The sequence below is a fragment of the Schistocerca americana genome, chromosome 1 (assembly GCF_021461395.2).
Source record: "Schistocerca americana isolate TAMUIC-IGC-003095 chromosome 1, iqSchAmer2.1, whole genome shotgun sequence".
NCBI lineage: Eukaryota > Metazoa > Arthropoda > Insecta > Orthoptera > Acrididae > Schistocerca > Schistocerca americana.
In genome coordinates, this window is record NC_060119.1 from 825,195,826 (window position 1) to 825,209,351 (window position 13,526).

Here is a 13,526-nt window from a genome sequence, read left to right on the forward strand (position 1 = left end):
TCTTGCCGCTCCGGATAAGGCATTTGTTCGGCGCATTCCCGTAGCACCGTGGAATAGAAGCCCATCGTCTGACGTCGCCATACTGTCTGCTCACCGTATGTCATCACTGCACGCCGCAGCGCCGGTTTGTTGCAACCCATCCATCAACACGGTCATGGTATACGACCGAAGATGTCGTTCGCAAGGTCTCACAAGGTTCGCTGGGGCCCGCAGGTGGTCGACGTTCATTTTTCAAGGACAGTGGTTAAGCTACACTTGCTGCAGCCGGAGGGAGGTTGTACATATTAATGCTGTTGGTCGGTATAGGCTGTGGGCCACAGCTCTGCTCCCAGGATGTCAGCGTTAAGACTGCATGTGACATATCTTCGGTGGAGACGGCTGGCGGAATGACTCGTTGTATGGGTGTTTCCAGGACGGAGTTCATGTACATGCTCCCAGATGTCAACCGGATGAGTACTCTGCACCAACATTCGTAATTCTGGGCACGGTGTTTATCGAGGAAATTGATCTTCAGGTGCAAGTATGCAATTAAAATCACCGCCTAGCATTAATAGGTCGTGTCCTTCTTGGAAGACAGGGGCAATTTCGTCTGCGATGAAGCGGGAACGCTCTCGCCTCCTGTCTGTACCGGACGGTGCATAGATGTTGATGACTCGTGCGTCAGGTACTGTCATTGCTAATCCCCGTGCCGACGGCATGTACAGTACATCGTCTGCCGTGATACCTTCTTTAAGAAGTATTGCTATGCCGCTGCCAGTTTCGTAGACGTGTGATATGTAGGATACGTACCCGTGCATGACAGGAAATTCATCGACATGTACTTCTTGTAGGAGGACGATGTCAATGTCCGCTGCTTGGAGCATGTCTTAGAGTAACGACATCCTAATCTGCGACCGTATATTATTGATATTAATACAGGGTGTTTCAAAAATGACCGGTATATTTGAAACGGCAATAAAAACTAAACGAGCAGCGATAGGAATACACCGTTTGTTGCAATATGCTTGGGACAACAGTACATTTTCAGACAGACAAACTTTCGAAATTACAGTAGTTACAATTTTCAATAACAGATGGCGCTGCGGTCTGGGAAACTCTACAGTACGATATTTTCCACATATCCACCATGCGTAGCAATAATATGGCGTAGTCTCTGAATGAAATTACCCGAAACCTTTGACAACGTGTCTGGCGGAATGGCTTCACATGCAGATGAGATGTACTGCTTCAGTTGTTCAATTGTTTCTGGATTCTGGCGGTACACCTGGTCTTTCAAGTGTCCCCACAGAAAGAAGTCACAGGGGTTCATGTCTGGCGAATAGGGAGGCCAATCCACGCCGCCTCCTGTATGTTTCGGATAGCCCAAAGCAATCATACGATCATCGAAATATTCATTCAGGAAATTAAAGACGTCGGCCGTGCGATGTGGCCGGGCACCATCTTGCATAAACCACGAGGTGTTCGCAGTGTCGTCTAAGGCAGTTTGTACCTCCACAAATTCACGAAGAATGTCCAGATAGCGTGATGCAGTAATCGTTTCGGATCTGAAAAATGGGCCAATGATTCCTTTGGAAGAAATGGCGGCCCAGACCAGTACTTTTTGAGGATGCAGGGACGATGGGACTGCAACATGGGGCTTTTCGGTTCCCCATAGGCGCCAATTCTGTTTATTGACGAAGCCGTCCAGGAAAAAATAAGCTTCGTCAGTAAACCAAATGCTGCCCACATGCATATCGCCGTCATCAATCCTGTGCACTGTATCGTTAGCGAATGTCTCTCGTGCAGCAATGGTAGCGGCGCTGAGGGGTTGCCGCGTTTGAATTTTGTATGGATAGAGGTGTAAACTCTGGCGCATGAGACGATACGTGGACGTTGGCGTCATTTGGACTGCAGCTGCAACACGGCGAACGGAAACCCGAGGCCGCTGTTGGATCACCTGCTGCACTAGCTGCGCGTTGCCCTCTGTGGTTGCCGTACGCGGTCGCCCTACCTTTCCAGCACGTTCATCCGTCACGTTCCCAGTCCATTGAAATTTTTGAAACAGATCCTTTATTGTATCACTTTTCGCTCCTTTGGTTACATTAAATCTCCGTTGAAAACTTCGTCTTGTTGCAACAACACTGTGTTCTAGGCGGTGGAATTCCAACACCAGAAAAATCCTCTGTTCTAAGGAATAAACCATGTTGTCTACAGCACACTTGCACGTTGTGAACAGCACACGCTTACAGCAGAAAGACGACGTACAGAATGGCGCACCCACAGACTGCGTTGTCTTCTATATCTTTCACATCACTTGCAGCGCCATCTGTTGTTGAAAATTGTAACTACTGTAATTTCGAAAGTTTGTCCGCCTGAAAATGTACTGTTGTCCCAAGCATATTGCAACAAACGGTGTATTTCTATCGCTGCTCGTTTAGTTTTTATTGCCGTTTCAAATATACCGGTCATTTTTGAAACACCCTGTAGAAGCAAGCCGATATGCTTGTCTAAGTTCCGCCGCATGGATATAGGCCATGAGAGCTTACGCCGTCTGCTGTTGTGCCGGCACGTTACGTCATGCTCTCCTGCCTGTCGCCGTTGGTTATAAGATAAGTTGAACTTCAGAGGGGCGCCGGCCCCGTCGTGTCGCCTGTTGCGACTGACGGTGCGTCCCCTTTACAATAATCAGCCCAGTCTCCGTGGGATAAGTTTTCCGTCGGCCGAGGCTCGCCAGCCCCTATCTGTGTGGCTCCTCTTCTAATACCTTGGAGTGGCAGTGAACTGTTGTTTGCCGTGCGTTGCCTAATTTTTCAGTTCGCTCTTGAGGTACGCTGCTGTCGAGGCGGTGGTGCTCTGGATGAAGAGTCTCGGGACCCTCAGTAAGGTAGTCGTCTTTCTCTGTCGTTTCTTGGTCGTCACGCTGCATACGTTTTAAGGAGTCGTCCGACAACGTTAGACGTCGTTTCTCGCGCCGTTTCGGAGACCGTTGCTTCCGAATGTACGTTTCCGTATCCAAATGTGGACGAGTGTCTCTGTCACTACTTCAGTAGGAGACGAAGGTAGTCGTTGGTACTATTCGACTATCGATGACCATTTGCTCATCCGATTTCTGTAGTAGTGGTATCGGTCGGTGCTGCTCGGTATGGGGCGACGCCGCCGTCACCATGCTCGTGTCGTCATCCGCCGTCGTCGGCTTTTCGACTGGCCTGACCAGCTGTAGGGCGCTGTCACTGTTCGGTGGGGCGTCCTTCCGGAACACACTTGGATTTGTGAGAGGGAGAGACGTCGCCACAGGCGTTGCTAGAGATTCACCTGTCGGTATTTGTGTAATTCTTCGTTGGAAGCACGCTGAGCGAACTTGGCCTTCCTGACCGCAACCTGAGCAAGTTTTCGGCTGACCATAGTAAATGACTAACGCTCTGCAACCTTCAATTGTGAGATAAGAGGGCACATGCTTTGATAGCTCATTCCTATTTGTTGCACACCATTAAGTACCGGGCACTTGGTAAAGGTTGTTCATTTTTCTGCTATGTGACTAAGTACCCGACCATAGGGTTGTAGCGCGTTCACCACGATCTCAGCCGGAACCTCAAATGGTAGCTCAAATACTCTCACAGTTCTCTACTCAAGTCGCGCATGAACAACAGTTACCGTTCCGATATGGCCGTCTTAATGTTTATATTTAAGTTCATCGTTATGGTCACATACGATCTGGTCACACACCGTGTCCTTGATCAGCTTGACGTAGACCACACTGCTTGTGATAGAGAAGGGGATGCCAATATATCGTGGTCCAATTTTAATTTCTCTACGTATAAATCGTTCTACTTCAAATGCGTTCGGTCGTGCTAATTCACTATTAAAGCTGATCTTGATAGTAGATTGTCGGTACGAATGACTCATTCTAGTTCGTAAGTGCAAGCACTAGCGAAGGCTAACACGAAGTACACAACCGCTTGCGCGCGAAGCTCCGCGACCGGGACGTAAACACACGTCGGAGCCGCACGACTGCAGAAAGGAGACTGCCCTTTCAATGGAACATCCTGGCATTTGCCTGAAGCGATTTAGGGAAATAACTGAAAGCCTAAATCAGAATGGGCGAACACGGGTTTGAACCGTCGTTCTCTCGAATCCGAGTCCAGCGTACTAACCACTGCGCCACCGAGTTCGGTTGGACGCCAAGTCGTGTGTCACTTGTGCATTAGCCCAGAACAAAAGTTTTTATCACAACTCGCTGAGTGAACGCAGTTAACTTTGTTCGCGATATTTTCAAACTAGTACTGACATTATTAATACAGAGCTATTAATGAGTAGCCAGGGTTCGATTCTCGGCTGGGTGTTGTGTTGCCCTAATCATCATCATTTCATCCGCATCGTCGCTCAAGTCGCCGAAGTGGCGTCAAATCGAAAGACATGCAGCCGGCGAACGGTCTACTCGACTGGAGGCCCTAGTCTCACGACACTTTTATTTAGTAGCTGTATATGAGGTAGAGATAGTTTACAGCGTCATTACGTGCCGTCGGTCTCCGCTGTCGGAGCGGAAACAAACATGTTTGGTACGCTAAATCGTCGGTCCGTTGTACCCATCATTGGTTTTTGTGCGATCCTGCTACCTCTTCCAGTGTGGGCGATTACAATCTAGTCTTGGTGTTTGTTTTCCTTCCGATGTCGTTCGATAATGGGCTGACATCGGATCAGGAGAATTACGGACTCGATGAAGGTGTATCCTTACTCGTAGAATTGTCGCTGAAATGGGTACGTGTCTCCGGCCGAAAATTGCGCGCAATTTGTCCCTAAATTAGTTTCCACATATTTGCTGTACGTTTTGACGATGGGAACGCGTTATTAGACGGTTAAGGGATCCAGTCTCACTAGCGAAATTGTTTGGAGATGAAAACTGAGCAATACCAAATATTTCCTACAAATAGAGACCAAAATGGCCCTCAATTTGTGTTGTGCGGTTTCATTGGGACACTCTTTACTAAAGAGTATTTTTCTTTTTAAATGAATTCGTTAAATTTAAATACACGTGACTAAAATACTTGAGAAAAGGAAGGAATGAATATAGTACACAGCAGTCGTGTTATAAAGTATAGCCTAAATTTACTCTTAACAGACGGCGTTCCTAATATTTGATAAACTGTGAAAACCAAGATTATATCACAAATGAATGTAAACTTTCACAACTGATGAAGAAACATATCTACCTTTCAAATAACATTTGTTACTGGAGCCTTGAGTGGTGTTGGCCCACGGATAATCCAGCAGTAATTTTCATTTCGCATTCGAAGGAAGAAGATGGACGAAAAAAAATCGAAGCCTTAGGATAAAGTCTCATCAGACAAAGCTTAAGAGGCGCAAAGAGTCGAACGTACTTCTGTTTCCCCTTAAAGCAGCTTCTCGGTGTAAAATTCCAGAGGCTGTTTTTACACGACTGATCGCGAGAAAACTGATATCTAAGCTGTAGGACAGAGTCCTTCCCGCCGGAGTCGTGCAGAGCTGAACGATGGCTGCTGTCTCCGCACTGAAGCCAGTGGCGAGCAGCTGTGCCGCAGATTTCGTGCTCCCGTGAGTAACGACCACCGTCGGGCAATCGCGAAATGAAAAGGCGGCGTTCTGCCTCGGAGACTACGCCTTAATCTTGGATATTGCCACGGGCTCGAAGAAGGCGAGGGAGTTGTGCAGCTGTTGGCGGGCGAATTCAGGGAAGCAGAAACGTAGTTTCTTGAATGCAAGTCCCACTTCCTGATGCTCAGGTAGATTACTTGCTCACGCAGTGCTGACAAGGGGAGGCCGAGACATTTGGAACGCGGATTTGGTGCAAACTTCGTACAATCGTAGTACTCCAAGAGGACAACAAAATGTGTAAGCAGTAGAGCGTACTTCTCAAGCGTTGTTGAGAAAATCGTAAGATAATTTCGGTCGTCCAATATATATACGGGGTGTTTCAAAAATGACCAGTATATTTGAAACAGCAATAAAAACTAAACTAGCAGCGATAGAAATACACCGTATGTTGCAATATGCTTGGGACAACAGTACATTTTCAGGCGGACAAACTTTCGAAATTACAGTATTTACAATTTTCAACAACAGATGGCGCTGCAAGTGATGTGAAAGATATAGAAGACAACACAGTCTGTGGGTGCGCCATTCTGTACGTCGTCTTTCTGCTGTAAGCGTGTGCTGTTCACATCGTGCAAGTGTGCTGTAGACAACATGGTTTATTCCTTAGAACAGAGGATTTTTCTGGTGTTGGAATTCCACCGCCTAGAACACAGTGTTGTTGCAACAAGACGAAGTTTTCAACGGAGCTTTAATGTAACCAAAGGACCGAAAAGCGATACAATAAAGGATCTGTTTGAAAAATTTCAACGGACTGGGAACGTGACGGATGAACGTGCTGGAAAGGTAGGGCGACCGCGTACGGCAACCACAGAGGGCAACGCGCAGCTAGTGCAGCAGGTGATCCAACAGCGGCCTCGGGTTTCCGTTCGCCGTGTTGCAGCTGCGGTCCAAATGACGCCAACGTCCACGTATCGTCTCATGCGCCAGAGTTTACACCTCTATCCATACAAAATTCAAATGCGCAACCCCTCAGCGCCGCTACCATTGCTGCACGAGAGACATTCGCTAACGATATAGTGCACAGGATTGATGACGGCGATATGCATGTGGGCAGCATTTGGTTTACTGACGAAGCTTATTTTTACCTGGACGGCTTCGTCAATAAACAGAACTGGCGCATATGGGGAACCGAAAAGCCCCATGTTGCAGTCCCATCGTCCCTGCATCCTCAAAAAGTACTGGTCTTGGCCGCCATTTCTTCCAAAGGAATCATTGGCCCATTTTTCAGATCCGAAACGATTACTGCATCACGCTATCTGGACATTCTTCGTGAATTTGTGGCGGTACAAACTGCCTTAGACGACACTGCGAACACCTCGTGGTTTATGCACGATGGTGCCCGGCCACATCGCACGGCCGACGTTTTTAATTTCCTGAATGAATATTTCGATGATCGTGTGATTGCTTTGGGATATCCGAAACATACAGGAGGCGGCGTGGATTGGCCTCCCTATTCGCCAGACATGAACCCCTGTGACTTCTTTCTGTGGGGACACTTGAAAGACCAGGTGTACCGCCAGAATCCAGAAACAATTGAATAGCTGAAGCAGTACATCTCATCTGCATGTGAAGCCATTCCGCCAGACACGTCGTCAAAGGTTTCGGGTAATTTCATTCAGAGACTACGCCATATTATTGCTACGCATGGTGGATATGTGGAAAATATCGTACTATAGAGTTTCCCAGACCGCAGCACCATGTGTTGTTGAAAATTGTAACTACTGTAATTTCGAAAGTTTGTCTGCCTGAAAATGTACTGTTGTCCCAAGCATATTGCAACAAACGCTGTATTTCTATCGCTGCTCGTTTAGTTTTTATTGCCGTTTCAAATATACCGGTCATTTTTGAAACACCCTGTATATATATATATTGCAGCCGAGTGGTGCCGGCACGGTAGCTCAGCGTTCAGTTCCGCTTGGGACGCGACGGCGATCGGACGTGTCGGTACTTCCGCGTAGTCGTAGCGCCGCAAGCCGTGTTTATAATAATTCTTGGATTATGACCTGTGATATTCTCAGTGCTTCTTCACTACCGTCGTACACAAGCTTCTTAATTCACTCGCAGCGGTACCGACCGTTGATATAGTGCAGTTATGGCTCCCAGTGTACCTCGTAAGAATACCCTGTGTTTTGCATTTGAGATATCTTCCAGGAATGTGAAACCGAGTTCTCTAGAAATCCATGACTGGATAGTAGATATTATTGGCATCACATCCGATCAGGTCCACACAGCATATTATGACATTGCGGAATACTGTTTCTTTGTGAAGTTTTTAGACCAGATACAACTGGAAAAAATTTTGGTGAATACTGGTGGGAAAGCAGAGTTCCGACATCGTGATCAGTCGGTGAGTACAGTTTCAATAACTAACGCTGACATTGAGTATAAACAAGTGCGAGTGTTCAATTTGCCACCTGAGGTTGAGAATCGTTTTCTTTGAGATGTCCTCGCCAAAGACGGCTACATCCGACAGATTAGAAACGAAAAATGGTCGAGCCGTCACAAACTCCAATGTTGTAGTGGGGTTCGCTCAGTTGACATGGCCGTTAAAGTCAATATCCCATCCTATAAAATGGTTTGTGGTTATAAGGCTCATGTCATTTACGAGGGGCAAGTAGGCACTTGTTTTATCTGTAACACGAGTGGCCATTTACGAGAGGATTGCCCGCGGCGCGTTGTCGTACTTCGAAACAATCTGCAACAACGACAGAGATTAACATTGGCTGATGTCCTAACTCAAAATCAGACGCCTTCTGTGACTGACTCTCGACCGAGTGCATCTGTGTCAGAGGACAACAATCTCGGTAACAGCACCTTCCCACCCTTGCCGCAAAAACCCGTGGCTAGTCGCCCTTTAGCCACCGGTGTTGCATTATCGGACGGTAACAAACGACGACCTACTATAAGTGACGGTAGTGGTTCCGGCGACCAGGTAGTAGAAAATCAAACCGATGACGCGGAGCCACGGGCCTCCACACAGGACACGCATGTGTCGGGTGGCTCAGTTACGACCCGCCAAATTCCCATTCAACCGCCCGACGCAGAATCTGTCAATACGAGTGCAGCCGAGTGTTTACAGCAATCCGTTCCGATGCCGCTTGCCGACTCGCCCCAGGTGGCCAACACACAAGAGGCGGCAGGCAGTCAACTGCAACTCGTAAACACAGTGGATGAAGCATGCGGTGCAGAGCATAACATAAACAGCCACCACCTCGAAACTGCTTCCAAACAACACGAGGACCCGGACAGCTGTATACAAACAGCCAGTGCGGCTCCAAACAAACACAGTGAGCCTACTGAATCCGCGTCTTCGGACTTGCCGTCACCCATTCCGAAGCAAGGACTTTCGCATACTGCTTACACCCATGACTCGCCGACTCCGGCGTCTTCAATGACACTTCGGACGACTTTACGACGGCAAAATAAAGTTAAACCAAAGGACTCCGTGGCTGGAAGTAGCTCAAAAAGTAAAGTCAGCGCAAAAACTGGTACAAAACCTGCGGATGTAGGTTCGAAGTCCGACGGTGAGATGGACTGGGCTTCCTACGCTTCCCATCACCCACAAGCCTCGGACGATCATTATTCAAGCTTATAAGTTTTTGTCCCTGAACATTAATAGAGTTAGGACAGATTTAAAATTAGCAATGCTACGGCAGTTTATCTATGAGTCCGAAGCTGATATAGTTCTGTTACAGGAAGTGTCTATCTTAAGTTTTCATGTATCAGGATTTGCCACAATCGTAAACACTGTGGCGAACGGGGATACAGGTACGGCCATTCTATCACGAGACGGAATCCCAGTGAGCAATATCGAAATGTTGGACTCCGGTAGAGGCATAGCTTGCCAAATTTTTTACGTCACCCTCGTCAATATCTATGCTCCATCTGGAACGACCTTAAAATCAGAAAGAGCAAACTTCTTTAAACAAGACATCATATACTTGCTACGCCGCAACCCAACCCAGTTGATAATTAGTGGTGATTTCAACTGTGTGATCCACAGGGAAGACCAATCGCCAAACTTTAATTACTATAGGGAACTACATGATCTGGTGCGTCACCTGAAGCTGAAGGATGCGTGGGAACTAAAATTTCCTACCCTAGTAAAGTACACGTACCTGACCTCCACCGCATGTAGCCGTCTAGACCGTTATTACATCTCTGAGAACATTTGCCAACATGTTCTGGACGCCGATGTCATTCCGGCTAGTTTCTCCGACCACTGCGCCCTCTGTGTCACGATAAATCTGGCCAAACAGCATACTAAATGGCATAGGATTCCGTGGAGCCTAAATGTTTCTATTCTCGCCGATGCCTTGCTACAAGATGTCATTTCCACGACATGGGCGGATTGTCTCAAGCAAAACTGCACATATCCGAGCAAGATAGCTTGGTGGAATGCTGTGGTCAAACGGAAAATGCGATTATCCTTAAGAAATTACAGTTGGCAACGGGCGCAAGATGTCAAACGCACGATTGATTTTTACCAAACAGTTCTGCGAGAGCTGTATGCGACTACGACACCAACCAACACACAGCTGACGACCATCAAATAAATAAAGGCGAAGCTTATAGGCATAAAGCGAACGCAGCTTGAAGGACTGAAGATCAGATCTAAAGCAAAATCGCTTCAAGAGGACGATCTTGCATCGCTGTATCACCTCATAAAACATCGTGCCCATCGCAAACGAGCTTTCATCGGGGAGCTGGACACAAATGATGGACTCCGTTTGTCCCGACAGAGTGATATTCTTACTGCAGTTTACCGGTACTTCACGGATCTGTACTCGCAATGCGATACACATGGCGATGACGGCGGCGATATCGTGAGTGCTCTGCCCACCGTAGTCACGCCTGCGGACAACTCGGCCGTCGCACACGATTTTGCTCCAGACGAAGTCCTTGAACTGATTTCTGGCTCGCCATCGAATAAATCCCCTGGTCCTAATGGTTTGCCACGGGAATTTTATGTGCGCTTCTGGCCCATAATCGGACACGCATTTACAGATGTTCTCAATGAAGTGATGCGAGGGAGTGTGGTGCCGGCCGAAATGAAGGAAGGCCGAATTGTATTGATACCAAAAGGCAAACACCGAAAAACCTTAGACAGCTTCCGACCTATTACTTTACTCAATTTTGATTACAAAACCTTCGCCAGAGCACTCAACAGCAGATTGCCTCCGTTAATGAAGCAAGTGATTCACAACCATCAATCATGCATCCCTGGTCGCACTATTATGACGCCCCTTTCGGAATATAGAGATGTAGTAGCCATAGCGTCAGTCACTGACGTGAATCTCGCATTGCTGTTTATCGACTTTTGCAAGACTTTTGATTGCGTCCGCCACGAGTACCTCCTACAGCTACTGCAGCGTTGTGGTTTTGAGCAACGGGTTGTAAATGTCGTGCAACATTTCGTCACGGGCATTACAACCAGAATCAGCGTAAATGGACAGCTTACTCAACCCATCGAGGTCCAAAGAGGAGTGCCGCAGGGGATCCCTCTCTCCATGATGTTATCTGTTTTATCGCTCGAGCCGCTCTTACGCTCTATTCATTACAAACTTGCAGGCCTTTCGATCGCCGGGACGTCTTCGTGGTTCGTGCTTACGCCCACGACGTCGGAGTGTTATTGCGCAACGACGGAGACGTATCAACCCACAAGACCGCGGTAGACGAGTACTGTCGTGCTTCCGGTACTAAACTCAACGCCGGAAAATGCACCTTTGTCAACATTCGAGGATTCGACGCAGTTATTATACCTTGGGCGAAGCGTGTCGAAACCCACACCACTCTGGGGATGAGTATCGACAAATGCCCGCTAAAAATGAATGCAAAAAAATTGGAAGCAGGTCACCAATAAAATGTAAGGTGCCATCTATGAAAACAATTGGCGGTCCGTTAACATTCTCCAACGCATACGACTCCTCATCAGTTATATATTCAGTAAAGCGTGCTATATGGCCCAACTATTTCCAGTCCCCAAGATGCAGGCCAAACACGTGATGAAGCTCTCTAATAGATTTGTCTGGCAAGGGCATCTGTTCAAAGTGAAATACACCACGCTGACGTCTTCCAGACAGGCCGGCGGACTAAACATGCCTGACATTAACCGAAGGTGTACTGCGTTATATATTAAACGGATCACCCATTTGTTGGACAAGGAACCTCTCAGTTGGCTCTTCCGAACCTTACAACCCACCGATATTCATCCACCCATTGATGTAGGTAAAATACATTACAAACTACGACATGTCAAGCAGTTTTTCCTTGAAGTAAGCTATATTGATGGACATAATTTCACGCAGGATTTACCGACGACGCACCTGTTATTAAAAAGATGGACATCTCCAATAGTCCGGAATCCCATTGAACTTAAATACCCGAGTGTTCATTGGAAGGCAGTTTGGGACAATATAAGTTTAACTGTCCACACTGCTGAAGTGGCGTCCACATGGTATAAAGTGGTAAACGATGTTATACCCACTAATGAAAGGTTGCATAGAATCGGTTTAAGTGACAGTGATAAATATGTCCGCTGTGGTCTGGTCGACACCCTACGCCATCGCTTCGTTTGTGGCGGTCATCTCATTAACTGGAAATGGGTGCAGCAGAGGCTGGGCCTGATTACCCGCAGCAGCCCAGCCAGCCACTGCACCGACATCCTGCTCTGGCCGGACGCGAAACATTTTCCCGACACCAAGAACGACACCGTGATGTGGACGTTAGGACAGTTTGTGACATATACCATCATCCACAATAGTGAAGATAATCTCATTAGTTTCGAGGCTTACATGAGAACGGTACGCTGGAAGATGAAACGTTACCCAAATTTCAGGAAAATGTTTGCTAACATGTTAGACATAATTTTTGAAAAACAAGGCGTAGGATAATTCTCGATGCCGGTAAGGACACAAATCACATGCAACACTATGTAGCGAACAAATTACACAACGAATAAGGGGTTATACCAGTTCCTAGGACTACTCCCGACTTCTCAATGGTGTTATTAACTTCATTATGACGTTTTCATTAATTTATGTTCCTGTGCATCTCTTGTGATCCGTTTGTGTGCTCCAAATGACTTTGAGTTTGGACGGTTATGAATAAAATGACAGAACTGTCATTCCAGTTAAGACAATCAATTATATATATGTTTGCGTTTCGGTTCTATGTCTCTGTCTGGACTGAGGAGGCTATTGTCAGTTTAGTATTTATGTCCTATTTTGTAAGCTTACAAATGGCACTATATTGAAATGTGTTCTTCAGTCTATTGCAGGATACAATTCGTGTTGAAGCAGCTGCAGCACTTCAATATTTTGTTTTTGTGCTTATGTACATATATGGTTATTTTAATAAAGGAAAAAAAGGTAAAAAAAAGCGTGTTCGGTCAGAGGGCTAGGTGCCCTCTCTAATAAAAAAAACTGAGTTAATGGATCAACAACGAGCTGAAACGGGTGTCTTTCGACGTCCGCTCAGAGCAGATACAACGAACGAAAACGAACAAAATTAGATTAAAAAAAAGCGTGTTCGGTCAGAGCGTTGGCTACCTTTTACAAAAAAAAACAAAAAACTGATAGAATGGATCATCGACAAATTGAATGGGTGTCATCGGACGTCCGCCCTGAACAAATTCAACGAACAATATACAACAAAATGTTTTTGGTTTTTTTTAAAAAAAAAGTGTTTGGCGATCAAGCCGCTGGATCACTGGATCGAGTTGCATTCGTCAGTTTTTTTTTTTTTTTTTTGAACACAGTCATTTTCTTTATTATTTATATTACAACTGATATGATGGGGAAAATATGTGTAATCGGATGAAATTTTATTAAATTTACAATATTGTTTGGCAGTCTACTAATTTTTATTATCACAAATAATGCAATATTCAAAACTATCGGCTAGTAAACGACCAAATG